A 21,856-nucleotide genomic window follows, 5' to 3' on the forward strand; every position below is an offset into this window, starting at 1 on the left:
GGCACCCTCACACTTCATAGCTGCAATGAGTGGATCATCTCAGTTTCTTTTTGGCTGCTATGGCAGATCATTCTTTCCTTTCCATAGTTCAGCCAGCTGCAGAGCTAGTATGTGTGGCTTTCCACATCTTGCTCAGATCAAGAGCTGCTGGGTATTTTCAGATGGATTATGACCTAAGTGACAATTCTTTTATCCTCACTCTTTTCACTTGGTTGCCTTTTGAGGTTGACAAAGGTACACAGGTCCTTTGTGCCAGGTGATTTTAGAAGGTGTTTTGCAGAAACAAATAGCTATTGAAATATATCATGAACCCCACAAGAATCATCCCCAGAAAAAAAAATATGATAAAGGAAATGTTTGCGGGTCTTCCAGAAAACAAGAAGCACAGAAGAAGATTGTTTGGAACTTGACAGAGCATGTAATTATATTACAGTGCATTTGGATTTGCCCAGTATTATGGCATAAGACTCAAATTAAACCCCATTTGAACCAAACCAATATAGTTGCTATGTCTATCCCCCTCTGTGAATGAATTATGCAATATCTTTTATTCAGCCCATGACTTTCCATTTAGGTTCATCTAAATACTGAAATTCTTTTGCTTTGACAAGCAAGAACATTACACATTTTTCTTCATTCTTTTATGCTTTCACCTTTTTGTAATAAGTCACTGACTAAAGTTTTCATCATCTTTGTCTCCTATTTTCTATTTTAAGCCATTCGTTGATGACTGTGTATGGAGGAAAAAGATCAGAAAATCTCTCTTGTTACCTTCTTGCCCCAGTGTGCAATTGTGCACAATTATGCATCTTTTCCCCAGTCTACCTTTGAGAACAAATCTATCTTACATCTCCTGCAATATTTTCAGTTTGCTAACTTTTTACTCAGGCTTAAACCATGTCCAGGCTTAAACTGAGAATAGATTGCCACATATCATTATTATTGTTTATACCTGTCTTTCTCCCTGTGAAAGCCAGCTAACAACCCCACACTAGAAAAGTTTAAAAAGTGCAATACAAACGTTAAAAAAACAATTCAATAGTAATAGTGTGGTAAAAAGAGAATCAAAATACAATAAATACACTTAAAATGAATTGTAAAACTTATAAACTTCACTTCCAACAACCTGAAATACTCATATATAAGTTAGACTTTGGATGAATACAGCTAAACATTTCCTGAGAGAAATAACCTAATTTTAGTTTCAAAACAGTTTCAGCACCTTGGATAGCTTCTTGAAAGTTCAAACTAAACCAAAAGTGGATTCCCCACCCCTCTGATATTGAAGTCAAGAGCCTCCCACTATTTTGGCCATTGTTAGTGTGGGTTGGTGAAACTGGCAACAAATCTTGAAAGTTAGTTTTAATATGATATGATTTTTTTAAAAAAATGTTTCTAAATATATAACTGGTTGGCATTAGCTTTACTTTGTTTTAATTTATGTTGCATGCTGGCCTGGCTCCTGCACTGGAAGAAAAATGAGACCAGAAATGAATGTATTAAATAATGGGAGGTAGCAAAGGAAGACATGAGTCGATCATTCTGTTGATAAGATAGCAATAGACAAAGAATGAATTGGTGTACAGGTTACCTTAAGATTTTTGGAGGCACCATGAATTTTCATAGGGTCTATATCTTGTAACATTTTGCATATATAAACTGAGATACATGTGGCCAAATCACATCAGAGTATAGTCAAAAGGATTTGACTAGTTCCAGACCGCTCCCCACTTCTGGAACTCCCTCCCTAAATAACTAAAAATGCCCCCCCCCCCCATTCTTTAAAAATCTTTTTAAAAACCTACTTATGCACTTTAGCTCATGGAGAGGAGGAGGACTAGTACATCTTTATATGTCACCTCACCTAAATATTGGACACCTACTTCCACCCATTGGGTGTTGTACACCATTTTAGCTCTAATGCCTTTTTAGTCTAATTTTTAAGAGTTTTTAAAAGTTTATCATGTTGTGAATGTTTGTGATGTGTTATGTTTATTTAAGTTTGGTTGTTTTTTCCCCAGTTTTTATAATTTTATATTGAGATTGTTTCACATACTACTTTGATTTGTTATTTGTTGTTTTCGGCATTGCATTTTTGCCACTTTGTAACTTTTTCCCAGAACTGGTGAGATAGGGCAGGTAATAAATACATTTTGTTGTTGTTGTTGTTGTTGTTGTTGTTACAGAGGCAAATGTTATTCATGAAGAAGACCATATTTTATGTACTGGTCTAAACTGAGGGATTACAAAGCTACTCTGCCCCTTCCTTTCCCCTCCCTCTTGCTAACATAATTGAGTACAAACTATGTTTGCATTTTGAATCCAGTTTGCAGTTACTGAAAAATAAAAAAGTAAAGTAAAGGAGAAGATAGAAACTGGGATATGTTAGAAGTGGCTAAGGAAGTGGGACAGAAGAAGCTGTCCCTGTCATTTTGGAATAGTTGGAGAGTTTGCTGGCCTTGGCTATTTCTGTTTTCCTTAAGTGCCCCATAGTAATTTTGTATAAGCCCTTTCCCAGTGCTAACAGGAAGAGAAATACAAGAAGACCAGGTGGGAAATTAGGAGAAAGTATTTAAACTGTGGTTTAGTGCAACAACACAAGGTTAGAGACCTCTCCTGCTAGGAGACAAATTCTTCCTTGAACTGAAATACTTAAATCCTTGAATGTATGTCCTTTGTTAGCCATACTTGGATTCACATAGGAATCAATAGAATTTAATGTAGGCCCTGCTAATTTCATTGAGAACTGAAATGAGGCTTTGAATTTGTTTCTTTGGCATGATGGGTTTTAGTACTGAATAGAATGCTTAACATAGGTATGAGCCACTTGTGGGTCTAGGCCCTCACAACCCAGTTTTAAAATATTTGTGAATGTGTAGAACAATCACTTCCAATTCACCCAGGGAGGTCCAAGAATGGAGTAAAAAAGTGGCAACTTGGTTTTATATCCTGAAATCATCTGAAAATAGGATTATAGACAAAGCAGGAAATGACAAAAGTGAAGGTAAATTAAAATTAGGAAATGAAATAGATTCCCACTTGCAGCATAATTTTTAGGATAGCAACCTTACTTTACTTACTTAGGCGATCCCTCGTAGTCCGAGGATGATGGTCCTCCAAGAGTGGTAACCTGGGGGTGGATCCATAGGTGGCTGTGGAGCCCAATTCTTGATCTGCATCCTTTCCCACAGTGAGGGCATCGGTTTCCAGGTGGGAGGCGGTCCCAGTTGGGGTTGGCTTGACGAGCCTTCCTCTTAGCACGTTTCTCTCTTAGCAACCACTGCAACTCTGAAACATCTAAATTATCCTAAAGATTGAAGAGGGACAAATTCATCAAATAGGTAGAATAAGGAAATGAACAGGGAGGAGACTTTCTTAGATTGGAGATGCTTAAAGAGATGCTGAATGGCTCCATGTCAGGCATGCTTTTGTTCAGTCCACTTCATGCACTGAATTAGATGACCCTTAGGGTCCCTCCAAATTCTACATTTGTGTGATTTGCAGAATGAAACCGCATGGGCAATGCTCACACGTCTATAACAAGTATTGTGATAAGCAATAGAAACTTACACTTTGTGCTGCTCCTTAAATATATATATTTAAAATAACATTGTTTTGTTGTAGGAGTAGAACGCAAAATGAAAAATTAATGGAGTGTGCTAATTTGAAATAAATGTTTACACCCTTGGTCTAAAATGCATCAGGTTAGCATTTTAGCACAGTGCTTAAAGAGATGAATTGTGAGCATCAAAATATCTGTCGTCAATCAGCAAACAGTTTGTGTTTGACTTTCAGAAAATGTTTTTCTGTGAAAAGTCTGTCACCTTTATTTGGATTGCTCTCCCACACCTTTCAGAGGGGAAAAAGTGTTGATTTCCTGCTCTGGCTTTATAAAGCAGTAAACTCATTTGAATAATTGTACAGTCATTTAGCTAGTGTACTCCTTTCCCCCCAATGTGCCTAACTACAGTGAATGTAGTTTTGATGGCAAAATAGCCTCTTTTATGTAATAGCACTTTCCCCTCCTCCCCCCCCCCCCCCGCACCCCACTTCTCTTCCTTGTTCCTGAAAAATAAGTGCAACATAATTATTTTACTGTGGAGAAATTAGCTCATTTGCAAATGCCACCTTGGAACACAAAACGAATGGCATTTATTGAAGCACTAATAAAGGCACCATGTTAGAATAATTTTATGCTGACGGGCCCACAATCACTCAATATTTTAAGAGCTGTCATCACACCAGCATGAGCTGCATGCACAAGTACAAATTTATGCTGTGACATCATGGCACTAAGAGTATAATTGGAATAAAATTACAGCGCTTCACTCTGGCATTCAGCGGTGAAGCAGAACACTTTAGATGCCCACCCTGGGCTGATCCTTTGCTTTGCCTCCATGTGCCCACACATTCTGTTAACACATGAAGTATCATGACACAGATTTCTGAAGAGCTCAATGTGTCCTTCAGGTATTTCCAGAGCTGAGCTTTCAGTATGTACTCAGTGTGGCATGCTGTTAATATACACTACGCTGCACACCACCAGCAAGCGTGAAGAATCACAAATCAGCAAAAAAGCCTATTTCAACACGTTAGATATACATAATTAAGCATGCAATCACTACACACAATGGCAAAGGACCTAATGGACATCTTTTGTTTTTCGGGGAAGAGGAATCACTGAAATCTAGAATGGTCACTCAGTTAAGGAGATGTATCTAAATAAATGTTTCCTGGCCTATCCACTTCAACAATGAGCCACCGGATCAAGTGAAGGAGGCCCATTCAGCTGGTCTTAGAAGAGTGCGAAAAAGGAGAGTGTTTCCATCCCTTTCCACCAATAGATGAGTCAGAGACAAGGATTTACAACAGGGATTCTGCTTCTGATTCCCCTCATTTACTGGCAGCAAGGGTTGGAAACATCATTCTCTTAGTGTCCCCATTATGAACAGAACAAATCTCCTTTATTCAATGTGACTGCTAGCTATTAAGATGGTCTGGGGACTACTGGCTGCTATGGTGGGATATGACTAAGATTAATGAATACAGAATAATTACAAATCTATAATTGCAGGTTATGCATCTGTAACTGCAATATCACCATTATCTGCAAGTTTATATATTTAATCATGCACTTTATGGTTCAATAACAAGCACATTTTAATGATCTGCAGGGAAAAGGTGGCTTTAAAAAAGTCCTCACCTGACTACCTTCCATCTTCATTCTTACTTTTAAATGAAAACACACCTGACAATAGATGTTGCAGAGTATGTGTGGCATTAGTGAGGGGATAAAAAAGAACACAATAGAATCATAGAACTGGAGGAGACTGTAAGGCCATCCAGCCCAACTCTCTGCCATGGAATTAAAGCACCTACCAAATGGTCATTTAGATTTGTCTAAAAGCTTCCAGAAAAGGAGACTCCATCACACACTGAAGCAGAATATTCCACTGTCAAACAGCTCTGACCATTAGGCAGAACTTCCTAGTGGTCAGAGCTGTTCAACAGCGGAATAAACTTTTCCTGCAATTTGAATCATTGTTCAGTGCCTTATGAACTTATCATAAAGACCCATGGATTTGACCCAAATTCATGGGCTCCTGGTGGGGGGCATGGAGAAGCCATCGCTCCATGCCCCTCCTCACATCACCCACCTTACAATGTCTCTTGTCATTGCTCACTTTTCCCCTTGTTGGCAAGGCAGCACAGGAAGGCTCTCGTGTTGCTGTGGTGAGGCATGAGCCGCTTCCTTTCTCTTTTTGGCATAGAGTCTGACCGGAAGTGCCTTTGTGTCATGGGAAGAACTTCATGCTGAAAAGGGAGTTGAACCAGTGTACAACGAGCATATCAGCCAGTAAATATTTCAGACCTATTTTATATACCTATATACCTGGGTTCACGTAAAAATCTCTTGGTTGGAAAGAAGTCACAAATGGAAAAAGTTTAAGGAGCTCTGATCTTGAGCAACAGAAGACAAGTGTGCTTTTTTAAAATGTGATATCCTTTCAAATATTTAAACATGGCTACCATGTCTCCGCTTAACCATCTCTTCCAAACCTTTGATTATTTTGATTGCCTTTCCCAGGACACATTCTGACTTGTCAATATCCCTCTTGAATTGTGGTGCCTAGAACTGGACACAGTATTCCAGGTGCGGTCTCATCAAAGCAGAAGAGAGTGGTACTTGCCTCAATAATTACATGTCATAGTTACACATAATATCCTTAAAATCTAGCTCGCTGTGCATAATCAGATATGCTTTGCAAAGCAAGCAAGGTAGGAGAATCCCCAATTCAGACTTGATTTATGATTGGTGTGCTGCAAAGTTGCTTGTAGTCAGCTGTCACATATGTTTGTCAAACAGCCATCAACCCCATCTTGGTTGGAATGCATTGCCTTTCTTGGGTGAGTCTGAATTACAATAGATGATTTTGGAGGCACTCCAGTGGGTGTAGGAATGGGAAACTCTCCCAGACTTCAAAGGTTGGCAAACATAATTAGGTAGATCTCTCACTGTAACTGCTGCTTTATATACTCTTGCTTTATCCTCCCACTCCCCTTTCATTCTAAACACATATGTTCATTATTTTTAAATACATATGTTTGCCTATTTACTGTAGAGATAAACAAGCCAAATTAATTCCTGGCTTGTGCCTAAAATAAAAGAGGAAATCTTGATAGCCTAGAGATGGAGCCTGATTAACCACTGTGTATCCTGTTTCCTCTGCTAAGTTTGATTAAAGTGTCACATCCCTTATCGTAATTCTGGTATGAGGCTTAAAGAGACTATGCACTGTACAATTTGAGTTTCATTAAATGTATCAGTTTTGAAACTACTTGCAGAGTAATGGGGAATTCAAGCTAATTTCCCATTTTATCAACATGCAGTCCTCAGTTGATCACTGAACAATGTTGGTACAAAAATTCCAGGAGTTGTAGACCAAATAAGTGAGTGCAATAGCAATGTATTGTAAATTAAGTTGCACACAATAGCAATGTATTGTAAATTAAGTTGCACTTAATATTGATGCAAAACATAATTTTGGAAAGTGGATCCTTCCTTCTCTCACATCCTTGGGACCATCACATCTGCTTTGTGTGAGTGGTCACCTAATCTGTATGCTAAAGCAGATGTTTCAGCTGTGTGTGCCACAAAAGCCCTCCTCTTAGGTTGTGCAGAATATGCTGAGTAAATCGGGATGCTCTTTTATATTTACTACTAGCTTGGGGACCCGGCGTTGCCCGGGTTATTAGAGAAAGTGGGTAATGGTGGTTCTGTATGCCAAGTTTGGTCTTTATTGGTCTTTGGATAACGGCTGCATTATTTTCAGGAAGTGAGTGAAGGTACTTGAAGTCCCATCATCCATGGCCCATCCTCCTACAAACAGCAGCAGGATATAGAGTGGGTCATGGGGGCTCTGTGTGCCAAGTTTGGTCTTTATCAGTCATTAGATGAGGGTGGCAGTGGTGTCAGTAAGTGAGTGAAGGTACTGCAAGTCCCATCATCCAAAGTCCATCCCCTTTCAAACTGCAGCAGGATGTAGAGTGGATCATGGGGGCTCTGTGTGCCAAGTTTGGTCTTGATCGGTCATTAGAAGAGAGTTGAAGCAATGTTTTGAAGGGAGTGGAGGTACTTGAAGTCCCATCATCCATGGTCTGTCCTCCTCCAAACTGTAGCAGGATGTAGAGTGGGTCATTAGAGCTCCATGTGCCAAGTTTAGTCTTGATTAGTCATTGGTGAGGGTCTCAGTGGTCTCAGGAAGTGAGCAAAGGTACTGCAAGTCCCATCATCCATCTCCAAATTTTTCCAAACAACACCAGGACGTAAAGTGGGTCATGAGAGGTCTATGTGCCAAGTTTGGTGTTGATCCGTCATTGGATGAGGTTTGCAGAGGTCTCAGAATGTGAGTGAAGGTACTGGAAGTTCCATCATCCATGGTCCACCCTTCTCCAAAACTGCAGCAGGAGTAGAGTGGGTCATGGGGGCTCTGTGTGCCAACGTTGGTCTTGAGTGGTCATTAGATGAGTTTTGCAGCAGTCTTGGGTAGTGGAGGTACTTGAAGTTCCATCATCCATGGTCTGTCGTCCTCCAAACTGCTCCAGGATGTAGAGTGGGTCATTGAAGCTCCATGTGCCAAGTTTAGTCTTGATGAGTCATTGGCGAGGGTCTCAGTGGTCTCAGGAAGTGACTGCAAGTCCCATCATCCATTGTCAAATTCTTCCAAACCGCACCAGGATGTAGAGTGAGTTATGCAGGGTCTCTGTGTAAATTGTGATCCTGATCCATCATCGTTGGCAGTTGTAATGGTGTTAGGAAGGGAGTGCAGGTATTGCAAGTCCCATCGTCCATGGTGCATCCTCCTTCAAACTGCACCTGGATGTAGAGTATGTCATGGAGACTCAGTGTGCCAACTTTGGTATTTATTGGTAATTGGATGAGGGTTCAGTGGTCTGAAGAATTGAGCAATGGTACTGCAAGTCCCATAATCCACGGTCCATCCCCGGCCAAACCACACCAGGACGTAAAGTGGGTCATGAGAGGTCTCTGTGCGAAATTTGGTCCTGATCAGTCATTGGATAAGGTTAACAGCAGTCTCAGAATGTGAGTGGTGGTACTGCAAGTCCCATCATCCATGGTTCATCGTCCTCCAAACTGCAGTAGGATGTAGAATGGGTGATGGGGGCTCTGTGTGCCTATTTCGGTCTGTATTGGGAGTGTTCTGACCCAGTCCCCGGCCTTTCCTTTCCTCTCTTTGTCATCTCGGAATGTTGGATTTGAGGCTGGCCAATCAGAGACCATATGCAAATTTCCTTCTGTCATGCCCCGTTTCTGCCATGAACCCTCTTCTCCACCAGGGGCTCCTATTGAAGCTGCCCAATCAGAGACCATATGCAAATAGCACCGCAGCGGCAGCCAATCAGAATGCTGCCACATACACCTTCCGCCCTCTGTCCGCCCTCTGTCCGCCCTCTGTCCTATACAAACAAACACTCTTCTTTATTATATACTAGCTTGGGGACCCGGCGCTGCCCAGGTTATTAGAGAAAGTGGGTAATGGCGGTTCTGTATGCCAAGTTTGGTCTGTATTGGTCATTGGATGACGGTTGCATTGTTTTCAGGAAGTGAGTGAAGGTACTTGAAGTCGCATTGTCCATGGTCAACCCTCCTCCAAACAGCAGCAGGATATAGAGTGAGTCATGGGGGCTCTGTGTGCCAAGTTTGGTCTTTATCAGTCATTGGTTCAGGGTCGCAGTGGTTTCAGTAAGTGAGTAAAGGTACTGCAAGTCCCATCATCCATGGTCAACCCTCCTACAAAACTGCAGCAGGAGTAGAGTGGGTCATGGGGGCTCTGTGTGCCAACGTTGGTCTTGAGTGGTCATTAGATGAGTTTTGCAGCAGTCTTGGGTAGTGGAGGTACTTGAAGTTCCATCATCCATGGTCTGTCGTCCTCGAAAGTGCACCAGGATGTAGAGTGGGTCATGGGGACTCTGTGTGCCAAGTTTGGTCTGGATCAGTCATTGGCAAGGGTCTCAGTGGTCTCAGGAAGTGAGTGAAGTGACTTCAAGTCCCATCATCCATGTCCAAATGTTTCTAAACTGCACCAGGATGTAGAGTGGGTCATGCGGGCTCTCTGTGCGAATTGTGATCCTGATCCATCACTGTTGGCACTTGTAATGGTCTCAGGAAGGGAGTGCAGGTATTGCAAGTCCCATCGTCCATGGTGCATACTCCCCCAAACCGCACCTGGATGTAGAGTATGTCATGGAGACTCAGTGTGCCAACTTTGGTATTTATTGGTAATTGGTTGAGGGTTGCAGTGGTCTCAAGAATTGAGCAAAGGTACTGCAAGTCCCATAACCCATGGTCCATCCCCAGCCAAAACACACCAGGACGTAAAGTGGGTCATGAGGGGTCTATGTGCCACGTTTGGTCCTGATCAGTCATCGGATGAGGTTAACAGCGGTCTCAGAATGTGAGTGATGGTACTGCAAGCCCCATCATCCATGGTTCATCCTCCTCCAAACTGCAGTAGGATGTCGAGTGGGTCATGGGGGCTCTGTGTGCCTAGTCTGGTCTGTATTGGTAGTTGTCTGAACCAGCCCCCTCTGGCCCTTTCCTTTCCTCTCTTTGTCATCTCGGAACCTTGGAATTGAGGCTGGCCAATCAGAGACCATATGCAAATTTCCTTCTTATGTCCCAGTTTCTGTCATGAACTCTTTTCTCCACCAGGGGCTCCTGTTGAAGCAGGCCAATCAAGGATCATATGCAAATAGCACCACAGCAGCAGCCAGTCAGAATCTTGGAACTTTCAGGCTGGCCAATCAGAAAGCCAGCACATACACCGCCACACATCCGCCGCATACAAGTTTTGACTTTTATTATATACTAGCTTGGGGACCCGGCATTGCCCGGGTTATTAGAGAAAGTGGGTAATTGCGGTTCTGTATGCCAAGTTTGGTCTTTATTGGTCTTTGGATAACGGCTGCATTATTTTCAGGAAGTGAGTGAAGGTACTTGAAGTCCCATCATCCATGGGCCATCCTCCTACAAACAGCAGCAGGATATAGAGTGGGTCATGGGGGCTCTGTGTGCCAAGTTTGGTCTTTATCAGTCATTAGATGAGGGTGGCAGTGGTGTCCGTAAGTGAGTGAAGGTACTGCAAGTCCCATCACCCAAAGTCCATCCCCTTTCAAACTGCAGCAGGACGTAACGTGGGTCATGGGGGCTCTGTGTGCTAAGTTTGGTCTTGATCAGTCATTGGATGAGGATCACAGCAGTCTCAGAACATGTGTTAAGGTACTGCAAGTCCCATAATCCATAGTCTCCCTCAAACATCACCAGAATGTTGAGTTGGCCATGGGGGCTCTCTGTGCCAAGTTTGATCTTTCTTGGTATTTGGATGAGTGTCACTGTGGTTTCAGGAAGTGAGTGAAGGTACTTCAAGTCCCATCATCCATTGTCCGTCCTCCTCCAAACAGCACCAGGATGTAGAGTCGCTCATGGGGGCTCTGTGTGCCAAGTTTGGTCTTGATTGGTCTTTAGATGAGGGTTGCGCCAGTCTTGGGAAGTGAGTGGAGGTACTTGAAGTCCCATCATCCATAGTCTGTTCTCTCCAAACCTCACCAGAATGTTGAGTTGACCATGGGGGCTCTGTGTGCCAAGTTTGGTCTTCATCAGTCATTGGATGAGGGTCTCAGTGGTTTCACTGAGTGAAGGTACTCTAAGTCCCATCGTCCATGGTGCATCATCCTCCAAACTGTACCAGGATGTAGAATGCATCATGGAGACCCGGTGTGCCAAGTTTGGTCCTTATCGGAAATTGGATGATGTTTTGCAGTGGTCTCAGGAATTGAGTGAAGGTACTGCAAGTCCCAAAATCCATGCACGATCCACAGTCAAACCTCACCAGGGCATAAAGTGGGTCATGAGAGGTCTATGTGCCAAGTTTGGTGTTGTTCAGTCATTGTTGAGGGTCGCAGCAGTCTCGGAAAGCGAGTAGAGGTACTTCAAGTCCCATCATCCATGGCATGCCCTACTCCAAACCGTATTAGGATGTAGAGTGGGTCATGGGGGCTCTGTGTGCCAAGTTTGGTTTTGTTTGGACATTAAATGAGGGTTGTAGCAGTCTTGGGAAGGGAGTGGAGGTACTTCAAGTCCCATCATCCATGGTCTGTCCTCCTCGAAAGTGCACCAGGATGTAGAGTGGGTCATGGGGACTCTGTTTGCCAAGTGTGGTCTTGATCAGTCATTGGCGTGGGTCGCAGTGATCTCAGGAAGTGAGTGAAATGATTGCAAGTCCCATCATCCATTGCCAAATTCTTCCAAACTGCACCAGGATGTAGAGTGGGTCATGCAGGCTCTCAGTGTAAATTGTGGTCCTGATCCATCATTGTTGGCAGTTGTAATGGTCTTAGGAAGGGAGTGCAGGTATTGCAAGTCCCATCGTCCATGGTGCATCCTCCTTCAAACTGCACCTGGATGTAGAGTGCGTCATGGAGACTCAGTGTGCCAAGTTTGGTCTTTCTCGGTAATTGGATGAGGGTTGCAGTGGTCTCAAGAATTGAGCAATGGTACTGCAAGTCCCATAATCCACGGTCCATCCCCGGCCAAACCACACCAGGACGTACAGTGGGTCATGAGAGGTCTATGTGTGAAGTTTGGTCCTGATCAGTCATTGGATGAGGTTAACAGCGGTCTCAGAATGTGAGTGGTGGTACTGCAAGTCCCATCATCCATGGTTCATCGTCCTCCAAACTGCAGTAGGATGTCGAGTGGGTGATGGGGGCTCTGTGTGCCAAGTTTCGTCTGTATAGGGAGTGTTCTGACCCAGCCCCCTTTGGCCTTTCCTTTCCTCTCTTTGTCATCTTGGAATGTTGGAAATGAGGCTGGCCAATCAGAGACCATATGCAAATTTCCTTCTGTCATGCCCCCTTTCTGCCATGAACCCTCTTCTCCACCAGGGGCTCCTATTGAAGCTGGCCAATCAGAGACCATATGTAAATAGCACCACAGCGGCAGCCAATCAGAACGCTGGCACATACACTTCCGCCCTCCCTCCACAATTCCTCTGTCCTTTACAAACAAACACTCTTCTTTATTATATACTAGCTTGGGGACCCGGCGTTGCCCGGGTTATTAGAGAAAGTGGGTAATGGTGGTTCTGTATGCCAAGTTTGGTCTTTATTGGTCTTTGGATAATGGCAGCATTATTTTCAGGAAGTGAGTGAAGGTACTTGAAGTCCCATCATCCATGGCCCATCCTCCTACAAACAGCAGCAGGATGTACAGTGGGTCATGGGGGCTCTGTGTGCCAACGTTGGTCTTGATTGGTCATTAGATGAGTTTTGCAGCAGTCTTGGGTAGTGGAGGTACTTGAAGTCCCATCATCCATCGTCTGTCATCCTCCAAACTGCTCCAGGATGTAGAGTGGGTCATTGAAGCTCCATGTGCCAAGTTTAGTCTTGATGAGTCATTGGCGAGGGTCTCAGTGGTCTCAGGAAGTGAGTGAAGTGACTGCAAGTCCCATCATCCATTGTTAAATTCTTCCAAACTGCACCAGGATGTTGAGTGGGTCATGCTGGGTCTCTGTGTAAATTGTGTTCCTGATCCATCATCGTTGGCAGTTGTAATGGTCTGAGGAAGGGAGTGCAGGTATTGCAAGTCCCATCGTCCATGGTGCATCCTCCTTCAAACTGCACCTGGATGTAGAGTGCGTCATGGAGACTCAGTGTGCCAAGTTTGGTATTTATTGGTAATTGGATGAGGGTTGCAGTGGTTGTGAAGAATTGAGCAATGATACTGCAAGTCCCATAATCCACGGTCCATCCCCGGCCAAACCACACCAGGACGTATAGTGGGTCATGAGAGCTCTCTGTGCGAAGTTTGGTCCTGATGAGTAATTGGATAACGTTTATAGCGGTCTCAGAATGTGAGTGGTGGTACTGCAAGGCCCATCATCCATGGTTCATAGTCCTCCAAACTGCAGTAGGATGTAGAGTGGGTGATGGGGGCTCTGTGTGCCAAATTTCGTCTGTATTGGTAGTGTTCTGACCCAGCCCCCGGCCTTTCCTTTCCTCTCTTTGTCATCTCGGAATGTTGGATTTGAGGCTGGCCAATCAGAGACCATATGCAAATTTCCTTCTGTCATGCCCCGTTTCTGCCATGAGCCCTCTTCTCCACCAGGGGCTCCTATTGAAGCTGGCCAATCAGAGACCATATGCAAATAGCTCCACAGCGGCAGCCAATCAGAATCTTGGAACTTTCAGGCTAGCCAATCGGAAAGCTGCCACAAACACGTCCGCCCTCCACACTTCTGCCCTTCCACTACAAACACTCTCTTTTATTATATATACAGATATAGATATAGATATAGATATTAGGCCTGTGCGGTTTCGTTCGTTAATTCGTTATTTCGTAATTAAATCGTTATTTTTACCATATCCGAAGCGATTTCAAAACACATTTTCAAACCCGGAAGGGTTTAAAAATATCGAAACAGCAGCCCCATATATTTTACGAGCTTCAGCTCGTGTCGTTAATGGGATGGAGGCTGCTGAGTGCTGCTGGTGCCTGGGAGCCAATCCGGCGCTCCCAAGCACCCCAGCAGTGCACCGTGGCAGGAGCCGATTGGATGGCGCGCGCGCGCGCGCTCACCCTTACAACCGGCCTCCGCGCGCCATCCGGCTCCGGCTCCTGCGCCCTCCTCCTCCTCCTCCTGACACTTCCTGCAACACAGCTGGGAGGAGGAGGAGGAGGAGGAGGAGGAGGATGGCGCACGGAGGCCGGTTGTAAGGGTTAGCGCGCGCGCGCCATCCAATCGGCTCCGGCTCCTGCGCCCTCCTCCTCCTCCTCATGACACTTCCTGCAACACAGCTGGGAGGAGGAGGAGGAGGGCGCAGGAGCCGGAGCCGTTTGGATGGCGCGCGCGCGCTCACCCTTACAACCGGCCTCCGCGCGCCATCCTCCTCCTCCTCCTCCTCCTCCTCCTCCTGACACTTCCTGCAACACAGCTGGGAGGAGGAGGAGGAGGAGGAGGAGGAGGAGGAGGAGGAGGATGGCGCGCGGAGGCCGGTTGTAAGGGTGAGCGCGCGCGCGCCATCCAATCGGCTCCGGCTCCTGCGCCCTCCTCCTCCTCGCGCGCGCGCTCACCCTTACAACCGGCCTCCGCGCGCCATCCAATCGGCTCCGGCTCCTGCGCCCTCCTCCTCCTCCTCCTGACACTTCCTGCAACACAGCTGGGAAGAGGAGGAGGAGGGCGCAGGAGTCGGAGCCGTTTGGATGGCGCGCGCGCACTCACCCTTACAACCGGCCTCCGCGCGCCATCCTCCTCCTCCTCCTCCTCCTCCTCCTCCTGACACTTCCTGCAACACAGCTGGGAGGAGGAGGAGGAGGAGGAGGAGGAGGAGGAGGAGGAGGAGGATGGCGCGCGGAGGCCGGTTGTAAGGGTGAGCGCGTGCGCGCCATCCAATCGGCTCCGGCTCCTGCGCCCTCCTCCTCCTCCTCCTGACACTTCCTGCAACACAGCTGGGAGGAGGAGGAGGAGGGCGCCGATTGGATGGCGCGCGGAGGCTGGTTGTAAGGGTGAGCGCGCGCGCGAGGAGGAGGAGGGCGCAGGAGCCGGAGCCGATTGGATGGCGCGCGGAGGCCGGTTGTGTGAGTTTTCAGGGCTGTATGTATGACCATGTTCCAGAAGCATTCTCTCCTGACATTTTGCCCACATCTATGGCAGGCATCCTCAGAGGTCTGTTGGAAACTAGGCAAATGGAGTTTAAAAAATGTTTTGTAAATATTTACAAAATTTCGTAAATAACAAAACATTTTTTTGTAAAGTTTTGTAAATATTTTAAATAGCGAAACAAAAAAACACCCCAATTACAAATCGATTTTAGAAACAATTTTTTTCTTGATCAAACAGGCCTAATAGATATAGATGAGCAGAGAGGAGCTGCAACAGGTTTTTAAATATTAATGTTATTCAATACTGTTTTAATAATTGTATATTTGTATTTTTAAGTTGCATTGAAATGCTTTTAAGTTGTGAGCTGCTTTGAGTCTCCGTATGGAGAGAAAAAGTGGGATATAAATAAACATAATAATAAACATAATAATGCAAAGCAAACCAAAAACATGGAGTTAGAACAGATCTTGAATGAGTGTATCCGCACTTCCCTGTTTCTAATATGAACAATCTGTTTGATTTTATGGATCCCTTCCATGGGATCAAAAAAACTCCCAAGAGTAGCAGATCTGGATCTTGTTTTATTGTGTGTGTCAGGAGCAACTTGAGAAACTGCAAGTTGCTTCTGGTGTGAGAGAATTGGGAGTCTGCAAGGAAGTTGCCCAGGGGATGCCTGGATGTTTCATGTTTTACCATCCTTGTGGGAGGCTTCTCTCATGTCCCTGCATGGGGAGCTGGAACTGACAGAGGGAGCTTAATACATTCTCCCTGGATTTGAAGCTGTCGGTCAGCAGTCCTGCCAGCACAAGGGTTTAACCAATTGTGCCACCGGGGGCTCCTGGATCTTGTGAATGATATTCTGTCATTTCATCAGTGACTAGAGCCAGGTGAATGACATTTTTCTGTGTGAGAGCAGTAAATGATACCCATCACTTTCCTAAGCTAAGGAAATTCAGATGACATGAAATTAGGAGGGGCAACTAATATACCAGAGGACAGGAACAGTATTCAAAATTATCTCCATCACAAGATGCTGGGCTGAACAGAGTTTCTGCACTTGAATTTGTTCTTTTTCTTGTGATTTTACAGATTTAATTTCAGAATATAGTATAGCATCGATGATTTCCACCCTGTGGATTTTTGTTAAAATCATGGGTTTCTTGGTAATCTCCATCTCTTTGAGCCATCAATCTGCTTCACAAATTTTATATAAGTGTCAAATAGATTATATTCTTCTTGTTCACTTGTAGTAGCAACCTTACACATCATCTGTCCAGTACAATGTGCTGACCATCTGCTAAACATTGTTCCATATGGTGACATCTTGCACATGGAGAACATAACAGAGCTTGAGCTGCTTAAACTTTACACAAGTTTATAACTATTGAATGAACTGAGACCAATTTGCAATTTCTTTGTACAAGGGTAAAGAAACTGTTTTAGGTCTCATTGGTTTAACATTCTGAAGCTTTTAGCAAATTACTTCAGTAAGGTCTGTTTTCATACACTTATCTGTTATTCATAGGGCATGGCATTTATTTTTTTGTTTTGTTTTGTTTCAAAAAAACCAACATAGCACTGTAATTCAGAATGCCTTTCCAGCATGATACTATATAAATGAACTCTGATTGATTTAAGTGTACAGGTGCACTTTTACTCCTTGAAAATGTCAAAAAATAGCTTGATTATTAAATGTTAAAACCTGCTGTTTATAAGGCTATAATATGATCTAGGTCTGCCTATAATTAACAGGAATAAATGAACACCTTGTAACAATTTTTGGAAAGCAGCAGGTCTTCATGTATAGTCGTCCTTTTACTACATATTATTTTTCTGTTCCTTTATTTGCTATTATTGTTTCATAATAAATCCATATCCTTGTTAAAATCCTTTCATGGTAGTTCTTAAAAGGTCCTTTTGTTCATATATTTTTGAGATGTAAAGTAGCTGAAGGAGCCATCTTGAGCTACCAGCTCAACAATATCCATTTGAAAAAATTACAGTACTATCAAAAGACCATTAGTTTTTTATTTGGCTTGAAGTCTCTTAACCAATCTTAACAATACACAGCCACAGTGAGAACCTCTTCACCTGCCAATAAGCAGAGGCTGGATTTGTATTTCCATTTTATCACAAAGGTGATGGACAAAGTTGTGAAATAAATGAGATGCCAAATTAAATGCCCTCTACTGCAGGGGTCCTCAAACTAAGGCCCGGGGCCCGGATATGGCCCTCCAAGGTCATTTGCCCGGCCCTTGCTCAGGGTCAACCTAAGCCTGAAATGACTTGAAAGCACGCAACAACAACAATCCTATCTCATCAGCCAAAAGCAGGCCCACACTTTCCATTGAAATACTAATAAATTTGTATTTGTTAAAATTATTCTTCATTTTAATTAATGCATTGTTTTTAAGTGGATTTTTTTGCACTACAAATAAGATATGTGCAGTGTGAATTGGAATTCATTCATTTTTTTCAAATTATAATCTGGCCTTCAAACAGTTTGTGGGACTGTGATTTGGCCCTCTGTTTAAAAAGTTTGGGGACCCCTGTTCTACTGGCTACTACGAAGAGTAAGAATTTCATTCTCTGCATTCTCTGTGTTGTGTGTTTTCTAATTGAAAAAAGGGTTATGACAAAATTAACAACACATCTTCAAAAACAAGATGAAAATTATCAGCAAACTAAATTTAATTGAATATGTAAGAAAACAACTTGACATATTTGGCCATCTCAAAGAAGGCATTGAGTAATTAGTTCTTAAACATTTGGGTTTTAATTCCTTATCCAGACATGCTTGTGGTGTTGCTTTAGGGTCATCACCTTTTTTCTTATAGTTAGCTCATTTTAACAAGCCATTCAGCTGTATAAAATGTTCTCCTTTTTGCTAGAACTAGTGGTATCTTTGGAGTGTAGCCAATGTAGATTAAAAATTAAAAAATCACATGATTCATTTTGGATTTTAAAAGCATCCAAAACATGTTCCCTTCCATAAACAGAGCCAAATATTTTTTTTTTAAGTCAAATGTGGGAGAAATGAAACTGTGAGATTCCTCATTGGCTGTCTCATGTGTGCATTGTTTACTGGCCCAAAAGTCCAAGACACAAGGAAAGATTGCAGCTGTGTTAAGCTAAGGACTGGGAAGAGTACATTCAATTTCTTCCTTAATAATCACTGCTCTCTTTGTATCCATAATGCTATTAGGAAGAGTTCACAACAGAAATCGGGTAGTGACATACATGATACAGTTGAGAATGCTTAAAGAGGATTATATTTTGAGTCTGTGGATGTTGACTTGATATTTCCCAGATACAGTCCCAGTTGTGTCCCAGAACTTTATTCCAGATAGAGTCTGCACCCCATCTCATCATAGATAAGTTCAGAAATAGAAGCCTCTAATTCTCTTAGATGATTTGGTATATACTCCTCATAGTGTCTTACCAGGAACTATGTAGGGTTGGAATAACCAAAGTTGTAGGCCAAAACATTTGAAGGGCTTAAGATTTCCTGCCCCTGGACAAGATTGGAACTACACTGCCATATATAATGGAATTTTAATTGCATTATATGGTCAGTAAGGACCCATACAATGTAATTAAATGCAGTTTTAATGCATTATATGAGTCTACACTAACTATATAATGCAATTCAAACTGCATTACAGGCAGAATACATCCAGCCCAGGATAATAATGCAATGTAAAAGAAGAAAAATGAAAGCTATTTTCTTTCTGGCGAAATGTTTTTCCCCAGAAAAAGAATGGTGCTCTTGAAAAAAAGGATTATTGGCATTTGGTAGAAAATCAATAAATGGCTTAATTTCAGAGGTCTGTATTTAAGACAACATCTTTAATGTTAATTTTAAAAGCACAATATGGAAGCATGGCGGTAAAGCCAATAAAAATGTGCATTTGAATGGAGGACTTTGTAGTGCAGTTCAGTCTTTAGTATTCAAAATCTGTTTAAGATTTATGATCTGTGTGCGCACTACTGCCTTATGAACCCAGAGTTTTGTCCTTAATTTTTTTAAAAGAGTCATTAATTTATTATACCTTGATTTGAGTTTAGTCTATGTATAGTGGATGAGTTTGAAACAGGAAACACAATTCATCCAGGATACAGTTTATCTACTGTATGAGGTCCAAGCACACATATTTTTGGACTATCTACAAAGGCTTGGTGGTTTGTCCACGGATGGATTTTATCCATATATATGTGTATATATATATATATATATATATATAGAGAGAGAGAGAGAGAGAGAGAGAGAGAGAGAGAGAGAGAGCATTTTGTAGGGCAGGAGTGAAAGTCCTAAAAATTTCATTGTTTTCTCTGGTCTTTCCCTGGAAATGCTTTATGGGACAGTTCTTATTTTAAAATATATATAGCTGTAACCCTTACATTGAGAATTGCTTCCACTTTGATATGTGGGATATATATATGTATGTATGTATGTATGTATGTATGTATGTATGTAAACCCACTGTGTTCCATATTTCAACCATTTCAATTCTTGGACAGTTCTCTGGTGTTACTAACCTGTCGAATAAACAGGGGATGCCTGTATTGGCTTTTCCAACTTGAGACTATATGGGGAGGAAAATACACATTTTGTTCATTCAAATTAATTAACAAACTACTGTTCAGTGAGTTTATCCACAGACAATCCAATAACCAATTGGAGACTCAGTGACAATTGATGGTCTTTTAAAAAGAAAGGCATTGTGGCACATGTGGAGAGATTTTGCAGGCAGTGGCTTTGTAAAATATATCTATATGTATGACAGAAAACAAACAAAAAAAACCAGCATAAAAAGGGTCAGCATGGTTTTCTCAGTGCTCTTTAACAAAAAGAGTTGGTTTTCCCCTGACCTTAATAGATTAAGCCTGGGTGTTTATTTTTGAATCAATTTTTATTGATCCAGGAGACATGGCATTTTAATTGTGTATTTGCTCTCCTTCTTCCTCTCCTGCCCCTCCCCTAACCATCCCACCCCCTCTGGCTCTTGGAAGCCTCTGTTTGGTATGCTAACTGTATCACAGCCTAAAGGACTACATTTTCAAAGCAGGGTGCACAAATCCCATTAGCAACAACAGGGATAGGTTTTTAATGTGTAACTCCCCATGAACTTCCTTTGAAGGGGGCAGGAAGGGAGAGAAGAACCTTAACCATAATGCCCATATCTTAGGTTGAATTATGACATCCCCCTCCAAAATTTTCAGGGTGTAACTGTTATAGATTCTGAATTCTGTTAAGGTTTCTCCTTCCATTTATTTTTTAATGTCTCAGATTATTTACAGCTGGGTACATTATCAAGAAATTCACAGCACCAGCGAAAACCCTTAAGCAGAATTCAGACACAAAACCGATAGAAGCAAAACCGGTTGACTGGAAACACTCCTGCTGCGTATTCAGCCCCCTAACAGGTCACTCGTGATTTCAGAAGAGCCTGATTTCACATGAATGAGACCTTTGTGGGCCATTTTGTTCTGTCTTTCTGAGGAGCAAATGCCAACAGGGTAGAGATGGAGAAACTTGTGCTATAAAGGATATGCATTTAAATGAGAAAAAGGAGCAAATCAAAGGATTTCAGTATTTGCATAAAGTTACTTGAGCCAGAGGGGAAAATCTGCCAAGTCTCTTCCGTAACTTGTTGGGGTTGAAATGCATGATGTACACAAGCTAGATATCTATCTGGCAAAGAACAGTATGTTTTAGGGAGTGAAACATTACACATAAATCCTGTTATTTTTCGTTTGCTTGCTTGTCTAGCATGTTATTTCCAGACATATGATCAAACAAAGATGTTATTTCCAAACTTAGGGTTTAAGCTTCAGTGACATCTGTCTTAATGTTGTGTTCAGGGATATATTTTTTCTCCTTTGGCTGCATATATAACCTTTAATTGTATCTAATATACAGATTTTTGGAAAGATAGTACATGAGGTTTGAACCAGCTAATGCTCTACACTGATTCTAGGGGTGAGAAGGGAGATTAAGCACAGGATTAAGTCTCTCCTGTGGAAAGGAAAGGGACTGAAAGGTGCTTAACTTTGGCTGGATTGTGCCCTTGGTGTTTGACTCTTGTGCTTCTGTTTTCAAAGTCACTTTTCATCCCTTTTAATTATCTGTTTCAGACTATTATCTTGTGCAATATGTGTGTTCCTGTGAAGGATACAAATCTCTATATCAAAAAACTATAAACCCTTTACAAAAAATACAAAAGAAAAAACAACAACAACAGGTTAGATATAGTTTGAAACAAATTGAAGATGCTTCAAATTGGTAAGTAAACTATTAAATGCCTTCCATTTGGCACATGATGGAAGGTATTCCAAAAGTACAGCCAAGATTAGGTTATTGTGAAGGAGATTTCTCAAGTTTTTTTTCAACAACAATAAAAACAGTAGATCCCCTGTTTTTATTGTTGTCTTAACCTCTTAGGCTGGAATAAAAACAGGTGTATAACATAAATCTGTAAATCTAAACTTTAAAAAGTTCCTTCGCAAATTATGAAATTTAGTTAATATAACAGTTCTCAGCTTATTATACATACAGAGTACAAACCCCATATCCACAGAGAGTATGTCCCTTTACTTTGTGTGAATATGCGAAACTGTGAATAATAGGAAACCCTACTGAAATGAAGGACTTTTGGCCTAATAATAACATA

This window comes from Anolis sagrei, chromosome 2, assembly GCF_037176765.1.
Source record: "Anolis sagrei isolate rAnoSag1 chromosome 2, rAnoSag1.mat, whole genome shotgun sequence".
NCBI lineage: Eukaryota > Metazoa > Chordata > Lepidosauria > Squamata > Dactyloidae > Anolis > Anolis sagrei.